This window comes from Symphalangus syndactylus, chromosome 12 (genome assembly GCF_028878055.3).
Source record: "Symphalangus syndactylus isolate Jambi chromosome 12, NHGRI_mSymSyn1-v2.1_pri, whole genome shotgun sequence".
Classification (NCBI taxonomy): domain Eukaryota; kingdom Metazoa; phylum Chordata; class Mammalia; order Primates; family Hylobatidae; genus Symphalangus; species Symphalangus syndactylus.
In genome coordinates, this window is record NC_072441.2 from 75229074 (window position 1) to 75250657 (window position 21584).

The 21584-nt window shown below is 41.0% G+C and overlaps 2 pseudogenes; one reads left to right on the forward strand and one right to left on the reverse strand.

The window, feature by feature from the left end:
* Positions 1-21584, reverse strand: part of LOC134734237 (neuroblastoma breakpoint family member 11-like) — a 514399-nt pseudogene that overhangs the window by 9545 nt on the left and 483270 nt on the right.
* On the forward strand, positions 8277-20337 carry LOC134734032 (profilin-1-like; annotated as a pseudogene).

Genomic DNA, 21584 nt, shown 5'->3' on the forward strand with positions numbered 1-21584 from the left:
CACGAGCTGAGAAGAACACAAAAACTCCCTGATATCTGTGTTTAGAATCCCATCGTAGTTTTTTATTCAAACCAATTTCTGTGTATAGAGCCTGTCTTCAGAGTTTATCTTCCTCAGCCTAGACAGAGGTATGAGACACAAGGAAAATAGAGGCTACCTGAGATAATGTGTACAGCATCCTCCCATTCAACATGAGAGGATGAGTCAATGAGAGTTGAGTTGACTTTATCTTCCTCAAAAGTGATTTTGGTTTTCCTGTAGGGCTGACTGGACTCACAAGAGCCGTGGCTATTTGAACAAGTGACAGCACATTCCTCCAGTGAGTCCTGAGGGACTTCCTTTTCTTCAGCCTTCTGCACCTCCCTGATCAGCCAGGTGGAATAGAGATGACAGAAGATTAAACACAGAGGGATTGGACCCCAGGGAGTCCTAGCTGGTTTTGACAGGCGGCATTAAGATAGTGGTCCCAGAAAGAAAACAGGAGGTTCCCTTTAAGAGGGAACATGCAATCCTCTTCTCTCTGCAACAGAGCATGGCTGCCATGGGAGCCAGAGAGGAAGAGAGCAGCTGGTGTTCATTGCACTGGACAGGTAGGAGCTGAGGAGGATGAAGACTCAGCTATCCCTGTACGGTACAGACATGACACTCGGCACACACAGAGAAACACAACAGCTGCCACACCCTGCATCTAAGCTGGGTTGAATTTCACATACTGTGGCTAAGGGAATGCAGGCATTTGGACCATCATAGATGTCAGAGAGGGTGTGCCTCCTAGACCTTTTTCATATGTTACCACCCATTACTTGCTCCTGAGTATTCAGTGTTACCTGGGGGTACATGATTCCTGTACTTTCTCAGCCTCCTCAACTTGAACATCTCCATCCTCATCTTCATCATTTTCTGTAAATACAGAAGTGTTCATTCAGATATTTCCCACTTCACACTCTGCAAGCACAGTCAGCCCAATGTGCACAGAGACATGAACATCTAGGCATGGGTCACCGTTCAACTGAAAACTCACATGTTTTATCTTTAAGAAAATGCCTTCGCATGGTTTCCTGATCCATCAGGCAATGCATTTCTGATCTGGAGGGCCACCATCAAGATGTGGCCAAATATTGAAAAGACCTTATGCTCCTCATATCACTGGAGGCTTGTGCAGCCTCTCTCCGAACTTTGGCAGCTGTCTCCCCCATCCTACCACAGATCTGATTCCCAGGCACAGACTCGGTGTCCTGTCACAGTTGGCATTTTGAACCTAATTTTTTCTCTTAGGAGATGACAAACTTGTTCCACAGCCCTCTATCCATCAGGAGACTTCACAGGCCCTCCATGTGGCTTCTGCTGTGTTATTCAGGGACATTCTCTCCCTGGGGAGTGCTCCAGTCTGAAGCACTTCCTACCACCAAAAGCCCCCACATCAAGTGCCCTCTTCAACACCACACGGCGAGGGGCTTCATCTCATTTTGGAAAGCAGTCGTAAGTGTTCCCATATTTGGATGCTTCAGACCCTTGCAAGAGACAATTTGTCTGCTTTTGCAGATGGAGAGAGAGAAACTCAGGAAGGACAAATCACTCACTCACCGACAGTTACTAAGAACATTGCCGAAAAGACAGCCTGGGAACCTTCATTCTTAGTCCAGAGCTCTTTTCACTCTAACAAGCACCCTCCTGTCACAGCCTCCTTCCTGTCCTTTAAAACCAGAGAGATGCTGCCTCTTGCTCCAAAGACCACCTTTCATCAAGGAAGGAGGGACACTTGCAATACTGTGACCTCCAACCCCATGGGTTTCCCATCTCTGTTCTTACCCAGGAAGTCCTGGTCATGTCATGGCAACATATGCTTAGTGGAAAAAGCCAAACTGATACAACTGTCATTGTGAAAGTATAGAGGTCTGGAGTCTCTCATAAGCCTGGGGTTTTGGGTCATCAGGGCCTATGGCCACCTTACCTGGGCTGAGCTTTTGGAAAAGGTGCTTTGCCAGTCTACACCCCTCAGCCAGCTGTTCTTGGAGGTCCTGCCCCTGGGACTTGTCCGGCTCATCCGGAGTGAGGAGGGCCTGGAGATGCTGATTCAATGAGTGGGAGGCATCTCTCCCTTCCCGTAACTTCTACCTTAACTGGGTCAGCTCTCGTTCCTGAGAGTGAACCAGGACTTTATATTGCCTAAGGTAAGATAGTAGAGAAAATTTAACAGTGGAAAGGGATGAGTGATCTGTTCTAATATTGCAACAGAGATTTCTGAGACAATGTCCTCAAGGAGACCTCCAGGCAGAAGGTCAGCACATGTTAAAAGGAATGTCTGTGGCCAAGAGAAAGAATAGAAAATGGTTTACAGGCTTCCTCTGTATCAGAGAGGGCTCCTGTAAGATCCTCGATGATGTTCCATTCATCTTTCTCTTCTGTAAACAAAAGTAGGTGTCTTCCTAATTTCATTTCAAAAAGACATCCTTTCAGTTCCTCACTCTGGCCATGGACATTTCCATGTGAAAATACACATAGTGCATCTTGCGGTGACTAGATACAAAGCCATGTAGAGAAATGAGGCCAGGTGCAGATGGGGTGAATTGAAAAGTCAAAAGAAGAAAAGAATGACAGGGTCGAGAAGGCAACATTGATTGAGTGAAAGAATGAGAAACTGCAGTCAGTCAGGAGGTGATTCTCACTAAGGGTAAGTGGGGTGGTGATGGACATCATTTTGAGTATACGGAATGCTAGATGGTTCCCACTCCTTTGGTTAATTTTGTGTTATGCAAATTTCACCTCAACAATTACTTATTTGAAAAAGAGAAAACAAGGCTCTGAGAAGCAACTGCAACCCATAACTTATTATTATTCTTGTTCTCTGTTTGATAAATATTTGTGTCGTGAGCCTGCCATGGCAATTCCTGCCCTTCCCCTGGCCCAGCTTAGCTCTTACGTCTCCCCACCGAGCTGCTGCACTTCAGAGATTTACACACCTGCCCCCCTGCCTGCCCCCACGTGTTCCCCTCACCTGAGCTCCTCAGCTTGCTTGAGCTGCTCTGCGAGCTTCTCCTCCTTGAACTGTAGCTCATTCCTCAGCATAGATTTTAGGAGCTCTTTGCACTCTTCATACTCTGAGAAAAGACAGACACGCCTGCCTCAGTGGAAGGCTGGACATGCTGCTGTGGTCATTGCCTACAGGGCAGGAGCCAGGTCTATCCCAAGGACAAAACTGTCCCCAGTAACAGGCTCTAGGCAGGGATTTCCACATCCTTACTCTTCAGTCTCCCGACTTTCTGGCATCTGATCCTCCAAAATTTAGAGAGGAAGAAAGAGAAACTCAAGGGCACATCAAGGAAGTTGACAAGATGATTCAACCGCAATGAAGTGGAGTCAGAATTCACAGCCCCTGAGGTCTGACTCCGAATGCGGGGCCGCTTTCCCAAGCCTCACAACCTCTCCTCTACAACACTGCACTGGGGCATGAAGTAGTGATTTCTTGTACAGTCGGGGAGGCCCCTAGGACTATGGGACTGATGGTTTCCCTTCTACTGGGAATTTGAAGGACAAATACATCAAAGATTTTAAAAATCTTTGATTTTTAAATCATATCTTCAGATGTGATTTTAAGAGTCACATCTGAAGCATAAAGTATGAGACTTAAGACCATAAGGCCATGAAGGAAATATGCCCAAATACTAATAAAGTTTGAGTTAATTTAGAAACAGTAGAATGAAGAACTAATAGATAGTGTTTACTCTGTGACAATAAATGTTCTAGGAGATTGACAGGAAATAGCTCATTTAATTCATTGCAGCAATTTACAGAGGTAGATATTATTGTAGTAACCTCTAACAGATGAGGAAACTGAGGGACAGACAAGACAAGCAACATGGATGGAGCCCAGGAGACAGGCCCAGGGTCCCTGCTCTGCACGCTGCACTGCTGCTTCCACGCATTCTCGGGTGCGTTCTTCCTCTTTAGGAACAAGAGTCTGTGCCCCAGGAAGCAGGACTTCCTTCTCAACAGGGTACTCTCTGCTTTTTATTTTTATTTATTATTATTATTATTTTTTTTTTGACGAGTCTTGTCCTGTCGCCCAGGCTGGAGTGCAATGGCGCGATCTTCGCTCACTGCAACCTCTGCCTCCTGGGTTCAAAAGATTCTACTGCCTCAGCCTCCCGAGTAGTGGGTATTACAGGCACCTGCCACCATGCCCAGCTAATTTGTGTATTTTTATTACAGATGGATTTTCTCCATGTTGCCCATGCTGGTCTCAAACTCCTGACCTCGTGATCTGCCCACCTCAGCCTTCCAAAGTGCTGGGATTACAGGAGTCAGCCACCGTGCATGGACCCTACCCCGTGCTCTTGATGCTGTCACTTATAGATACTACAGGTTCTATTAGGAGCAGACTCCTCTTGAAGCCCCTCAGAGCGGGTACTGGGTCCTATCACCAAGTTTCCCTCAGGGTCACTAGAACAGAGCTTTGCCTATTGGGCCTCAACAGAAGCTTGAACTGAATAAAAGTTCAGTAGTCCCAGACATTTAGAACAACAGACTAGATGTTATTTGTCTGCAGGATTTTATATGGTACAGAGAGGATTCTTGAAAACATGATTGAGCCTTTTGGAGAAAACAGGTCATTCTGTGCCTGTGTCAGAAATCAATAACTGGGAGTTTAACTCTAGTCCCACCCCCACCTGACTGCAAACATGGAAAGTTGCTAAATACTTTGGTACCTCTGTCTTCCAACTTTAACAAAATGTTAAAATACCCATTTCTATTTTCCTAGAAGTACGGGAAGGATGAAATTATTTTTGATGGAGAGAGCATTTAGTTTCTCAGAGAGAAGACAAGACATCATTAATCACTTTCATGATGGTGAGCCTATAGATCTTACTGTATTTGTCCTGCCGGTTGGCCAGGAAGCAGGCCACTTGAGTTACAAGAAATTTCTCTTTGATGTTTCTGAGCTGCTGTTTGTTCTCTGCCAGCTGGAGGCGCAATTTATAGTTGATTTCTAGAATGTTCATCTCTGCCTTCTCAATGGACCAAGGGCTGGCAGATAACACCATGCTGACGTTTGTGGCAGAAGAGGTGGAGCCAGGGACTGGGGAGAAGAAACCCAAACATATGATGGGTTAAAAACTGGTGAAATCAAATAGATTTAATCAGGACTGAGGGATGTCAGTAACTGAAATTCTTAACTTACTGTTGAGAAAGACGTGATCACTCCCCACAGCACTTTAGGATCCTTAACCACAAAAACAATGTTCGAGATGCCTGAACTCACAGCTGAAGGCACTACCAGTAGCTCAGACTCTGACAAGAGTGAGGTAGATTGTGGCCAGCATGCCAGGTAACCATCTGCATTTGCAGTAACAGAATTAGAAGGTGGTGGTGTCATGGAATCTTAGGAGCCCTGCATTCCAATTGCCCAGGCTTTGCTGAAACACAGGCACCCTTGTCTCACTTGAGGGTCACCACCAATGGGGAATCATTCCTTCAGCATTTACTCTCAGTATTCATGTAACCTTGTGACAATGCCACAGACCCATCTCTTTCTCAATACATCTAAGGATATTCCTCACTCTTTATCTTGTCTGTACATCATCATCAAGTCAGAAACAGTTTCCCAACAGGTTATATTTTCTTAATGGTAGTCATGAATTCATCCCACCTGCTCTAAGTTAAAACAGATCTTAAGGCTTTTCCACAGGTGTAAGATATCAAACTTTTAGCCTGCCCTGATATCCTCTGGGTCTTTGCAGTTTTTTCTGTATCCACTAGAAAGTGAATGAATAATTCATTTTTAAAAAATGTTTTCTTTCCTGTCTCAGTATTCTTCTTGCTTCATCCCATGGTTATGTTGACTTCTTTTATCTTATGGGTTTTCATTATACTCTAGACCAGTTTGACATCCCTAAGTCCAAAGGTCTTCCTCTATGTGGGTTGATTTGTTTTTTAATGTCACTGAGCACTGCATTTTATACTTGTCACTTATAGATGTCATTCTAGTGCCACAAGACCTCTTTTCAAGATATCAAGTGATGAAAATCATTTATATAGAGGTCTCCTGAAAACATGTGTGACCTTGGGAAGCTTTCTAAACCTGATAATATTTTGTTGTTTCCATTTTGTTTTCCCATATACTGAAAAGAACAGGGCCACGGGCAGTTCTTATGGAATATGGTTTGATATATATTTTGTTGAGATGACCTAACACCATTGATTTTTGGTTGCATTCCACTAACAGAACATGGCAAGATCAAGGTTATGGTCAGGGTTGGTTGGTGATCCTCAGTGCTGCTGTGCAGTAGAATGTGAGTTTGAGGTGAGAGGAACGAGTAGGAAAGAGTGATCCCCTGAACCACCTCCTCACTTTCTCAGCTTTCATCCCCACCTAGGTTTGGTGAGCTTGGAACTTGGGAGACTGTTCTGTAGTCCAGGTCTCCTAAGATTGGCTGCTGTACTTGCCTGAGTTGAGGGTGCAGTGGGTTGACTCTAGGCCGCCCAGCATTCATGTGGAAGTGAAGGAAGGAGGACTGGTCAATCCCATTTGAAAGCATCCCTCTCTGCAGCCCGCACCATTCTCCAATGACACTGTAAGGATACTGCTTTGAGATGTATCAAAGGCTTTAAGTCAATGTACTTTCTGGGGTCTAGGAGACCTGACATTCTGTGTCAGAATGAAAATGTCAAGTTTCTAAATGATAAAACTGCAGGTTCACAAAGTTACATGGCTTACATGAGGCCACACAGGGATGAGTTTTCAGCACTGCCAATAGAAGCAATCACAATAATTATTGAGTAATTATTCATAGGATCCATATAATCCAGTAAATATTCACATAATTATTTAGTAATTATTCATTGACCAATTCATACAAGGCATTTTGCTCAAAACTGTGCTCATATTTGGACATTGTATCATCATAATCCTTAAGGTAATGCTATTATCCATAAGTAACAGGTAAGAAACCTGAAGATGAGGGATAGCTAATCATGTATTCGGCCATATTTCAAGTTTTTGGTTTTTGTGATGCTGGAAGAATGACCAGAATGAGTCACAGGAAGGTTATTCATTCCTGAATTATTTTCCAGGATAGAGATGTGCCCTCCTAGAGTACTGGGACAAAAATTCAGAAGTGTCTGCAACCTTGCTTTAACAGTATGGGAAATAACCTCTATCACCTGGAATTTCCCTGGAACTTTGGAATATACAAGAGAAGTATGAGACCTGGGTCTTCCCTTGGCTGTGTTTAATTCACTCTTCTATGGAATACCAATGATTCTCACTAAGACTTTTGCCTTTTTATAACCACAATGTATGTTTTATGGAGAAGATTTTACACTTTGCTCTATTTAGAAAGAATAAATACGAGCAATGGTTTAGGTTTTATGCCCTGGACTATTTTTCTGATTTCTGTTTTGAGATTAAATTCTCACGTAAATAGAAAAATACTTATGATTTCTCATAAGGCCAAGTTTGTTATCAGTTTGAGTTTTTGAAGATGAAGCACAAACTTTTGATTTTATCTTTGTCCCCATCAGCACCACTCATTGTCTCTCAGTATGACCTGGACTTGCCCCTGCATCTACCCTCGTCCTGCTGAGCCATCTCCATGCACTGTCCAATTCCATCAGTGATTCGGGCTCCTCCCAAGGCTCCCTGTAATCAGCAAACGGATCAGGACGTCAGACACATTCCAGACACAAAGGCAACCCATACTGTAGAGTGAGCAGCTGTGTTCCCACTTCCCTAATGTTCCAGTGATGTCCTAAAACTGAAAGGAACACTTTCCCTTTTTAAGGGTCTGTTCTTCATGTCTCAATGCCTCTGATCTAGTGAACACAACTGTCCTGAAAGTGAAAGAACTTGCTAAATTTTGGGTTTCTTGTTAGGTGGCTAGATTTATAAGATTTGTAAGACTTCCTTACTTACCCATGACTGCTGAAGTTTGAATTCTTAGCAGTATGATTCCTTTTCTTGTAAGCTGAGCAGCTTAGGAAAGATTGGCCATGTTGCTGTGCAAAAAGAGGTAAACTTCATTTCTACTCAGAGCATGCTTGAATGTGAAACTAGGATTTCTACTCTTCCAGAGTTGGACTGTCACTGCCTCAGGCATGTGTCCCAAAGGGCTCGTGTCTCTGCTGTACTCAAAATAAAGTTTAAATGGAGCCAAGCAAGCCAGGTCTCCTTTACTTCTAGGTTCCCTCAACAGTTTCTACTCTGCTTTAGAGACTGCATTGAAAATATTCTTGTTCTGCTGTTTTGTTTTTGCTTTGGAATGATGTGATGCAGCTCAATGGGTCCTACCCCCAAGTTGATCAGAGTAAGAAACAGCTGGGAAAGTCAGTGCAAATACAAGTTCATTGTCCTTGCAGGGATTCGGATTCAGAGGACTCAGGTAGGGCCTGGAATGTGTTTGTTAATATGACTCAGATGTGCAGTCAATTTGGGGACACGCTGATGCCATCAACCTTATAGTTTATGGGATTATTCTTTCTGTTTTGCTGATGAAGAAACTGAGGCACAGAGAGTCTATAACTTCCCCAAGTTCCCCTTGCTGTAAGTCCTGGAGCCAGATCTCAGGTGGAGCAGCCTCTTCCCCATCCCCTTCCCACATTTTCCAATTCAGCTGGGTCAGTTCTTTCCAAGTACGTGTTTCTCTTCCCTATACCTCATTTCTGAAAAAAGGAAAACTGGAATTTAACTTCTTTCATCTAATACATTTCCTCATAACATGCTGCCAGCATCATATTCTGGCCACTTACTATTAAAGTGAGATGCTTTTTTTTTCCTGAGACAGAGTCTTGTTCTGCCACCCAGGCTGGAGTGCAGTGGTGATTATAGATCACTGCAACCTCGAACTCCTGGGCTCAAGCGATCCTCCTGCCTCAGCTTTCCAAGTAGTTGGAACTCTAGGCACACATCATCATTTCTGACTAACTTTTTATTTTTCATAGAGACAAGGTCTTGCTATGTTGCTCAGGCTGGTTTTGAACTTCTGGCCTCAAGCGATCCTCCCACCTAGGCCTCCAAAAGTGCTGGGATTATAGGAGTGAGCCACTGAGCCTGGGTCTGAAATGCTTTTTTTTTTTTTAAATGAAAATACAAGACATGGAGATGTGGAAAGACACCTTGCTTTATTGCTGTTGTTATTATTATTATTTCTACAGTATAATTCATATATCACAAAATTCACCATTTTCAAGCATACATTTCAGTGTCTTTTACCATATTCCAAAAGTTTTGCAACCATCACCACTACCTAATTCCAGAATATTTTCATTATGCCAAAAAGCATGCCTGTACCTATGGGCAGTCACTCTCCAATTTCCCCCTTCTTGCGGTCTCTGACACCCAATAATCTACTTTCTCTACATATAGATGTACTTGTTCTGGGCACTTCCTCTATATGGAATAACAAAGTGTGGCATTTTGCATCTGCTTCTCAGCATATTGTTCTCAAGTTTCATCTTTTTCAGCTTGCATCAGCACTTCAACTTTTTTATGGCCAAATAATATTCCGCTATATGGTTATACCACATTTTATTTATCAACTGATGGTGGTTTAAGATGTTTCCACTTTTTAACTATTATGAATAATGCTGCTATGAACAGCTTTGTACATGTTTTTGAGTGAACATCTGTTTTTCATTTTCTTGGTTATAAACCTAGGAGTGCAATTGCTGCATCAAATGTCACTTTATGTTTAATTTCTTTTATGTTTAACTTTCTTTTATGTTTAACTTTTTGAGGAACTCACACACTGTTTACCAACTTCAGTGGCTATGCCATTTTACATTCCCACTAGTAATATATGAGAATTCCATATTCTCCATAACTTTCCAAACTTGTTTTATTCTTTTCTTAAGTCATACTAGTGGGTGTGAAGTGATATCTCATTTTGGTTTAAATTTACATTTTCCTAATGATGAAAAACATTGAACATCTTTGCATGTACTTCTTGGCCATTTGTGTGTTTGCTTTAGAGAAACCTCTACTCACAGATTTTTTCCCGTTGTTAAATTTGGTTGTTTGTCGTTTATTGCTCAGGTATATGAATTCCTTATACACTCTAGGTACTAGACCCATGTCAAATACATAATTTGGAAATAGTTCTCCCATTATGTGGATTATCTTTTCACTTCCTTGACAGTGTCCTTTGAAGCATATACGATTTTTATTTCAGTGAAGTCCATTTATCTATTTTTGGGTTGTGTGTGCCTACTTAGAAAATGTCTAATCCAAAGTCACAAAGATTTGTACCTATGTTTTCTTCAAGACATCGTTTTTTGAATGAGAACTTTCCTGGGTTTTAGTGGAGGGTGGACATTGTTTATTTATGCCTCCTGTCCATTACCGATGTTTCCCCTGATTGTTATTCATATGCTCACCACCCCTCCATGGAGCATCCCATGGCCTGTAACAGAGCTCTGGGGACTGATATCCTTCCACTGATTTGGTGCTGGTGAGAGCCCTGGTCATGTGGTTCAGCTTGGCCTTAACCTGACCCAGTTGCACATATTCCTCAGGGCCTGTAGAGTTAAACTCAGAGGCTCTCTGAGAACGCTTGCCAGCCCACGCTGTTCTAAGGCTGGAGCAAACATCCTCCGTCTATTCCAGACAGAGGGGACTGCAGGAGTTGGACTCATTCAAGACATCTTTGGTGTTAGAAAGTAGACCTGTTTCAGGGTTTGGGGAAGATTGTTCCAAATGAACTAGGGTCTAGTTATACTGTATGTGTGACTTCTTTCTAGAAACAAAGGAAGAATATTTATGTTAGAACACTTTGTCTATTCTTTGTCAATTGTTGTTTGTCTACAATTTTAACGTGGATAAAGGAGAGCTCAGTGTAAATATATTCTTAACAATTATGGTTCATGTCAATTGCCATGGGATCATATTTAAATCTATGAACTGGCCAGACAAAGTGGCTCATGCCTGTAATCCCAGCACTTTGGGAGGCCAAGGCAGGAGGGTCATGAGGTCAGGAGATCGAGATCATCCTGGCTAACACGGTGAAACCCCATCTCTACTAAAAATACAAAAACTTAGCTGGGTGTGGTGGCGGGCGCCTATAGTCCCAGCTACTCAGGAGGCTGAGGAAGGAGAATGGCGTGAACCCAGGAGGTGGAGCTTGCAGTGAGCCGAGATTGAGCCACTGCACTCCAGCCTGGGAGACAGAGCGAGACTCTGTCTCAAAAAAAAAAAAAAATCTATGAACTATCCTGTTACTTAGGTATTATCCTGCTCCTGATGAGAAAACAAACTCAGAAAGATTGCAAAATTTCCCTAAGTCACAAAACTAGTGAGGAGAGGAATAAGAATTAGAAACCAGATCCTTTTGGCCTTCAAAGCTAACTGTGTACCATTAGATCAAACTGATCTACATACTTTTGCTGGAATTAGTCTCAGAGTTTGTGGTTCTCACTTGATTTTCCCAAGGAAACTGTGTGCCCCTTTAATATCATTTCAAACTTTGAAATTTAAAAGTTTTTTATTATACTTTTTTTGTCTTTGTTCTATTCCATTGCTTTTGGTTTCTTCTCAACGGATCCCTCTTATTTATATGCTAAATATTTGCTATCTATTTTCTGTCAATTTTCACATTTTTGAGTGTTTGTTTTCTCTCTCTTTGTTGTATGCTAACAGTTCTTCACTGAGGCATAATTTGCACAGAGTATGCTGCAAAAAACCTAAAGGTACAGCTTAAGAAATTTTAATATAACTATACATTGTATAATAACATCCAGTTAAAGACAGAGGACATTTTCCCCATGCCACAAAGTTCTGATGTGGTCCTTGCCGGTCAATATTCATCCACCAAATGAAGAGAATATTCTGAATGTTGTCACTGCCTTGGTCCCTTTGTGTTGCTGGAAGGGAATACCAGAGACTGGACAATTTACAAAGAAAAGAGGTGCATTTTGCTCAGAGTTCTGCAGGCTGCACAAGAAGCATGGCACCCGCATCTGCTCCTAATGAGGGCCTGAGGCTGCTTCCACTTGCAGCAGAAGGTGAAAAGGAACCAGCGTGCCCAGAGATCATATGGTGAGAGAGGAAGCAAAAGAGAGTAAAGATGAGAGGCACTTTTTAATAACTAGCTCATACAGGAAGTAATGGAGTGAGAATTCACTCACTACCTTCTCCCAGGGTGGGGATTAATCTATTCATGAGGGATCCACTCCCACGACCCAAACACCTCCCATTAATCCCCACCTCCAACATTGGGGACCACATTTAAAAATGTGATTTGGAGGGGACCAATATTTAAACTATAGCAGCCACCATAGATTAATTTCCCTTATTCATGTGCTTCATAAAAATGGAATCATTTTGGCCAGGCCTGGTGGCTCACACCTGTAATCCCAAGACTTTGCAAGTTTGAGGCGGGCAGATCACCTGAGGTCAGGAGTTCAAGACCAGCCTGGCCAACATGGCAAAACCCTGTCTCTACTGAAAATACAAAAATTAGTCAGGTGTGGTGGCAGGTGCCTGTAATCCCAGCTACCTGGAGGCTGAGGCAGGGAAAATTTCTTGAACCCGTGAGGTGGAGCCAAGATCATGCCACTGCACTCCAGCCTGGGGGACAGAGTGAGACTCCGTCTCAAAAAAATAAAAAAATGGAATCATTTAGTATGTTCTCTGGTTTTGACTTCTCTTTACTCAGGTGGTTATATATGCCACTAATTTGTTTGATTGTGTTTTTCTCTTGTTTCATTTTGTTTTGGCCAAGCAATATCCTATTGATTGTATGATTATCACACAATTTGATACCCATTTTTCTGATGGGAGACAGGTTTACTTGTTGGCTACTGTGCATAAGTAACTATGAATATTCTCATACAATTATTTCTGTGAAGATACATACTTATTTTCCTGGGTATCTATAGCTAGGGATGGAGTTGCTTGGTGAGTGGGTAGAAAACGGACAGAGTTTTGCAAAGTAGTTGTATTATTTTACATTTCTATGAAAGATGTAGGCCATTTCCAGTTGCTCTACATTCCCACATACTTAATAGTTTCAGTCTTTTAAACTATACCAGGCGTGTAGTGATATCCTGTTTTGGTTTTCTCATGCCTAATGTTCATTTAGATATCTTCTTATGGAAAATATATTCTCCAATTTTTATGTTCATTGATATACTGGGGTGTTTGTCATTTTCTTTGTAATTTATAAGAGTTCTTTATATATTTTGAATGAGTCCATTTATATATACATATTTTTTTGCTATATTATATAGCAAATAATTATTCCTGGTCTACAGATAGCGTTTAAGTTGTTAAACAACAACATAATAAGCAGAAGCTTTTTAAAAATGAAGTGCAATTCGCTTGATTTCTTATTGTGGTGAGTGCTACAGTATTTAGTCTAAGAAATATTTTCCTATGTCAAGTTCACGAAACTATTTCCTCTTTTTCCTTTACAGAGTTTCTAATTTTAGTTTTCACATCTTAAGTTAATTTCAATATGTGATGAAGAGTGGTTAATATTAACTTTTTAAAACAACAAATATTATTTCACTCAAAATCGTTTTACTTAAAAGTCTTTAATTTCCCCAGTGAAGGGCATTGGTGTCTTTGTTTTTAACCTGACAAAAACAAGCAATGGGGAAAGGATTCGCTATTTAATAAATGGTGCTGGGAAAACTGGCTAGACATATGTAGAAAGCTGAAACTGGATCCCTTCCTTTCACCTTATACAAAAATTAATTCAAGATGGATTAAAGACTTACATGTTAGACCTAAAACCATAAAAACCCTAGAAGAAAACCTATGCAATACCATTCAGGACATAGGCATGGGCAAGGACTTCATGTCTAAAGCACCAAAAGCCATGGCAACAAAAGCCAAAATTGACAGATGGGATCTAATTAAACTAAAGTGCTTCTGCACAGCAAAAGAAACTACCATCAGAGTGAACAGGCAACCTACAGAATGGGAGAAAATTTTTGCAACCTACTCATCTGACAAAGGGCTAATATCCAGAATCTACAATGAACTCAAACAAATTTACAAGAAAAAACAAACAACCCTATCAAAAAGTGGGTGAAGGATATGAACAGACACTTCTCAAAAGAAGACATTTATGCAGCCAAAAAACACATGAAAAAATGCTCATCATCATTGGCCATCAGAGAAATGCAAATCAAAACCAAAATGAGATATCATCTCACACCAGTTAGAATGGCCATCATTAAAAAGTCAGGAAACAACAGGTGCTGGAGAGGATGTGGAGAAATAGGAACACTTTTACACTGTTGGTGGGACTGTAAACTAGTTCAACCATTGTGGAAGTCAGTGTGGCGATTCCTCAGGGATCTAGAACTAGAAATACCATTTGACCCAGCCATCCCATTACTGGGTATATACCCAAAGGATTATAAATCATGCTGCTATAAAGACACATGCACACGTATGTTTATTGCGGCACTATTCACAATAGCAAAGACTTGGAACCAACCTAAATGTCCAACAACAATAGACTGGATGAAGAAAATGTGGCACATATACACCATGGAATACTATGCAGCCATAAAAAATGAAGAGTTCATGTCCTTTGTAGGGACATGGATGAAACTGGAAACCATCATTCTCAGTAAACTATCGCAAGGACAAAAAACCAAACACCGCATGTTGTCGCTCATAGGTGGGAACTGAACAATGAGAACACATGGACACAGGAAGGGGAGCATCACACTCTGGAGACTGTTGTGGGGTGGTGGGAGGGGGGAGGGATAGCATTAGGAGATACACCTAATGCTAAATGACGAGTTAATGGGTGCAGCACACCAACATGGCACATGTATACATATGTAACAAACCTGCACGTTGTGCATATGTACCCTAAAACTTAAAGTATAATAATAATAATAAAAAAATCATTTAGAAGTGGTGGTGCGAGTATGTTCTCACTCATGGGTGGGAACTGAACAATGAGAACACTTGGACACAGGGCGGGGAACATCACACACCGGGGCCTGTCGTGGGGTGAGGGCTGAGGGAGGGATAGCATTAGGAGAAATACCTAATGTAAATGACGAGTTAATGGGTGCAGCAAACCAACATGGCAAATGTACACCTATGTAACAAACCTGCACGTTGTGCACATGTGCCCTAGAACTTAAAGTATAATGTATAATATATATATATATATATATATATATTTTAAGTGGCAGTGCGAGGGCTGCGGCACAGCTAGCAGAGCCGGGGCGAGGAGGACAGCGCCTGCATCGAGCTCTCCCCCTCCCCCATCCGCCAGCCCAGGCGGCCCCAGCAGCAGCGACCAGAGGAGCCCCTGCAACAACGCAACGGCCAGGTGGACGCCTCCATCTACAGCCTCGTGGCAGATGGGACCTGTTAGGACGCGGCCATTGTGGGCAACAAGGACCCACCCTCCATCTGGGCCGCCGTTGCAGGGAAAACATTCATCAACATCACGCCAGCTGAGGTTGGTGTCCTGGTTGGCAAAGACTGGTCAAGCTTTTTTGTGAATGGGCTGACACTGGGGGGGCAGAAATGTACTGTGGTCCCGGACTCATTGCTGCAGGATGGGGAATTGACCGTGGATCTTCATACGAAGTGCATCGGTGGAGCACCCACCTTCAATGTCATTGTCACCATGACTGCCAAGACGCTAGGCCTGCTGATGGGCAAAGAAGGTGTCCACGGCAGTTTCATCAACAAGCAATGTTATGAAATGGCCTCCCACCTTCAGCGTTCCCAGTACTGGCCTCCTTTGTTCCTTCCCCTCCACCGCTCCCCACAGCTTTGCCCCCCTTTCCTTCTCATACACACACCATTTTAATTTCGGGGGCCATTACCCCACACACCTTATTGCTGCCAAAACCACATGGGCTGGGGGCCAGGGATAGATGGACAGACATTTTCCCCGACCCATACCCCTCCTGTATATGGTTGGAAAACTTTTTTGAGGGATTTTTTATGAAAAAGATTCTACTAAAAAAATTAAATAACTGGGCAATTTGTTTGAATCTGTATTCTTTTACTTTGATATATTTATGAATACTTACACCATTACTACCGTTTTTAAATTACTGTAGCTTTAAAATCAGGTTTGAAATCTAGCAGAGTAAGTCCTCCAACTTATTGCTTCTTCAAGACCGACTTGCTTATTCTAGGTTCTTGGATTTTCAAATATATTTTGAAATTAGCTTTTAAATTTCTCTAAAATCTCCTACTAGAAATATTAATCAGAATTGTGTTGATGTAATATGGTAAGAAAATTGAGTCTTCCAATCAATGAACACAATATATATTTGTTTGGTCTTAATTTTTCTCACCAATTGCTTTTAGGGGCCTTGTACCTGCTTCATTGCATGTATTCTTAAGCATGTAATGATTCTGGCTATTAATCTTTATTATGTTTTACTGAATTTCATTTTCTAGCTGCTAACTGCTAGTATGGAGAAATTAAGATGACGAAATCAACTTTATAAAGGTATAATTTAGGTACAACAGACTGCACCACTTTAAAATGTGTAATTCAATGCATGTTTACAAATGTATGCACTAATTGAACTACTGCCACAACCAAGATAGAGGAATTTCCCTATGCCCCATAGTTTCTTGTACCCCTTTGCAGTTCACCAGTCTTTCAACCCTTGGCCCCAAGGAGCCACTGTCACTTCAGGTCCGTTTGCATTTTTAACCATTTTCTATAAATGAAATGATGCCTGTGTTCTTTTGTGTCTGCCTTCTTTCATGCATCAACGTAATTTTAAAATCCATCCATATGAGTATTTGCATCAACAGTTAATGCCTTGTAATTGCTGAGTAGTATTCCTTCGCGTGGCTATACCATGTTTGTTTGTACTTTCACTTGTTATTGGACGTTTCTATCATTCCACGTTTGGGCTATTATGAAGAAACTATCATGAGCATCCATATGTGGCAGGCCAGGTCTCACTAACCCAGGCCTCCCTAACAACTATTTCAGTACTGACTGAGTGGTTCAGTTAAATATTAAGAGGAAAAAAAAAAAAAACCAGTGCCCTTACACAAAGGCTGGATTGTAACAAAAGCCCACCAAGAGTTTTGTCTAGGCTTTTCCTGGACCTTAAAGCATGATGAAATAACGAAGGCATTCTTAACAGGAGTTATTTAGTATTAAATAAGTTTTATTGGGGGTCTGAAGAAACTCCCCAGGCCTCCAGAAACAAGTTTATTGGAGGTCTGAAGAACTCCCCAAATCTCTGTGATTTAGCCGGAGACAAGATAAGGGTCCCCAGTCCACCTAGACCCATTTAGATTAAGTGAATTTACTGAGGCTCCAGAAGGTCTTCAGGACTCAGACCTTAGTTATAGATTAAAAGAAGTTAATCACTTATGTATTAAATGAATGCACACTTCCACATACACATATAGCTTAGAAGGTACATAAGCTCAGGAAAACTTTGTAATTTTGAGTTGCTCTGGTGATAATTTCCAGGCCTTTTCCCTGTAACCAGTTGCAGAAGTAAAAACTCTCTTCCTCCCCAGTTCATCAGCATCTCGTTACTGGGACAGTAACGAGATGCTGCTGATAGCAGCCTGCCCCTCAGTTTGGTCTGGAAACACACATACAGATCACTGTGCAGACAGTGTGTAAATTTCCAGGAATGGAATGACTGTCCATCTGATTGGTATATGTTTAACCTTTAAGAAACTGTTAGATTTTCAGAGTTGTACCATTTTTCATTGCTACAAGTATAAGACTTCCGAGTGCTTTATATCCTCACCAACATGTGCTATTTTTAGCCTTTTTAATTTTAGCCATTCTCATGGATATGTACTGGTATCTCATTGTTGCACTGGTCTCCCTGATGACTAAACAGTGGAGCATATTTTCCTATGCTAATTGACCATTCACGTAGCTTCTTTTCTGAAGTATCTATTCAAGTCTTTTGAGAAATTATTTCACTGTGCTGTTTATCTTATCAGACTGCAACATATATATAGTACATATGTATAATATATATAGTATATATGTATAGTATATATATAGTATATATGTATTATATATATACACACTCTAAAAAAATCCTTTGTTGGAGATAAATATGATATCTCCTATATTGTGGGTTCTTTTTATGTTCTCTTAATGTTCCCTATTTGGATAATGATAGATAATCTTCAAAAAGGTGAATATATATATACACACATACATGTGTGAGTGTGTGAGGGTGGGTGGGTGTGTATACATATATATATGTCCTAGGAATCATTAATTAGACATATATGTGAGTATCTATTTCTGGATTCTCTCTTCTCTTCCACTGATATATATTCTATTTTTTTTCAACAAAACACATGATCTTGATTTTCGTAGCTGTAGAGTAATTCTGTAAATAGGTAGTGAATTCATTCATCATTATTCTTTTATAATATTGCTCTTTTATTATTCTTGATCATTGACATTACCATATAAACGGTAGAATCAGCTTGTAAATTTCTACCAAAATGCTGCTTGGAATTTTTACTAGAATTGCATTGGATCTGGAGATCAATTTATGAAGAACTGACTTTTTAAACATAACAACTCTTCTGATCCATGACAAGGTTTATCTCACCACTAATTTAGTTCTTTCATAATTTCTCAAAGCAATTTTTTGTAGTTTTCGGTGTACTGGCCTTACATAAACTTTGTTGACTTTTTTTTTTTTTTTTTGAGACAGAATCTCACTCTGTTACCCAGGCTGGAGTGCAGTGATGCGATCTTGGCTCACTGTAACCTCTGCCTCCCAGGTTCAAGTGATCCTCCTGCCTCAGCCTCCCAAGCAGCTGGGACTACAGGCACATGCCAACATGCCCAGCTAATTTTTTGTATTTTTAGTAGAGATGGGGTTTCACTGTGTAAGGCATGATGGTCTCAATCTCCTAACCTCATGATCTGCCCATCTTGGCCTCCCAAAGTGCTGAGAATACAGGTGTGAGCCACTGCACCCAGCCTGTTGAATTTATTTATAAGCACAACATGTGTTGAGATGTTACTTTAAATGAAATTGTATTTTTATTTCATTTTCAAAATGCTCATTGCTAATATACAAAAATACAAAAGACTACTTACATTGAGCTTATATCCTGCAACACTACCAAACTCACTAATTAGTTTTGGTAGATTTTTGTAGATTTCTAGGATTGTTAACATACACAGACATTATCTGTGAATAAAGACAGCTTCAATTCTTTCTTTTCAATACTTTTATTTTTCTTACTTTATTGCATTGATTTAGATCTCTAGTATAATGCTGAATTGAAAGAGTAACAACAGATATTCTACATTTTTCTCTGATTTAATAGAAAAGCATTCAATCTTATGCCATTTAATATAATGTTACCTGTGGGTTTTTCAAATCTGCCCTTAATGGGGTTGGAAGTGTTGCCTTCTGTTCCTATCATGCTGAGAGTTTTCTGGGATTTGTTTTTATAAATCATGAAAAAAGTTTCAATTTTGCCAAATGCTTTTACTGTGTATGAGAAGGTAATCATACAGTTTTTCTTTTTTGCCCTGATAATATATAAAATTATATTTTTTAAATATAAAAAAGATTTCTTGAGTCAAGCTAGAACAGTTTTTTTAATTATAAACTTTTAACAAATATACTGAAATATAACTTACATGCAATTGAGATGCAATAAAGTGTATAATCATTAAAGTATATAATTAAAGTGTAATTTTAAGAGTTTGAGCACAGTATACACGAGTCAAAGAGAAAGGACAGAAAATACTAAGTATGGCTCACCATATGTGGTCTATCTTGGTGAATGTTCTATGTGAGTTTGAGAAGAGTTATTTGTTAGCTGTTCTTAGACGTATTTTGCTTAAATGTTGACTTGGCTAACTTCTGTCACTGATTGTGTGAATTAATTTTGTTCTAGTGGGCAGTAAAATTACTGTCTGATCACATTGGACTTATGTGGACTTGCTTTATGTTTTATTACAGTGGATTCATGGAAAGGCCACAGCATTTCCCAAGACCCTCTAATTTGGCAGGACTCAATCACCAATCCCCCGCTTTGTGGATTTTGACAGGGTTTGGTTTTAGGCTTTACTAGGGCTGGTCTAGAATAGGCCTGTAAAGCATGACACTTATTCCTAAAGCACAACCTTTCTAGTGTCTCAGTTGGATACCTGGGTGCTAATGAGGTGTGCATGAGTTCATCCCACCCTGGATGGCAGGAGCTCCATCATCCATTCCCCAACCCTCCTCCACCACAAGTACCTCTGATCCAAACTCGATTTTATAGCAGCCACTCCTATGTTAAACCTGTTAGTCTTTTCCTTGTGCAGGTACAGACCAGTCCTTGATAAGTATGCACATGGAACCCCACATGGACTTCGAGAGCTGCCCCTCTGAACAGCTGTCTCCTATTGGTGCCCTGCCCTGCAGATTGCAATTTCTTCAGTGGCCTTGAACTCTGATCTCTGCCTTCTCAGCTCAGTGGGGCTGCCCTGCTCTGAGAGGACTCTAGCCCACTGTACAGCTGCTGAGAAATTCTCCCCAAAGAACTAGGAAATCATGGGGTTTCCCCCTTAAGTCTGTTGTATTGTCAGTTGTTCACTGTCTGAAAACAATTTTATGGTTGTTTATGGAGGCAGGATTAGTCTGATATGATTTATTCTAATAGACACAAGCAGAAATCTGTTATACTCTTTTAATTACTGTGGCTTTAGAATATTATGGTAGACAGAATCCTAAGATGACCCCCAGTGATCTTTGCTCTTATATAATCACTTCTTCCTGAGTGTAGACAAAGCCAGTGATGAGATATCACTCCTGTGATTGTGTTACAATTTATGGCAAAAACAAGTCAGCAGATGTAATCGAGATCCCAAATCAGTCAAATCTAAGATAGAGATTATCTTATGAGCTTGACCTAATGAAGGTGAGTTCCTTGGAGGGACTGAGGCCTTCCTGGAGAGATGTGAAATGCAGGAGGGTTTCCATGCAGGGCAATTTTCACTGCTGGCTGAAGGAATCATGCACTAGGAACATGGGAGGTCTCTAGGAGCAGTGAGAGGCCCCTGGCTGACAGCCAGCAAGAAAACAGAGATCTCAGTCCTACAGTCACAAGGAACTGAACTCAGCTGACAACCTGAGGAAACTTGAGAGGAAGTTCTTCCCCAGAACCTCCAGAAAGAAACCTAGCCTAATTTCAGCCTTTGAGGCCCGGAGAAGAAGACTCAGCTAATCCAGGCCTGAACTTCTGATCTGTGGACACTGCAAGAAAGTAAATCATTGTTATTTTAAGCCTCTAAAGCTTGCAGTAATTTAGTATGCAGCAATAGAAAATTAATACAAGTAAAATGGAGAAGACTTTGGAGTGGGGACAAAAATGAAACGGTGGGAGAAGGATGCCTGTATGCTGATATGGTTGATGCCTGTACGGTTGAATTGGGTCTACCATTCTTCATCTAATTAGCTATGTTCTATTAAGGTGCATAGCTATACACTAATATTGGTACTATGTGAATCCAGAGGAATAAGATATTGCATTCTTGAGAGTAGACGAGAACATCCTGTATTTGGGGTCACCGTATCGTAATACATATATCAGGTCCCTCTGGGAAGACCAGAGGAAGATTTACAGGATACACTTGTGA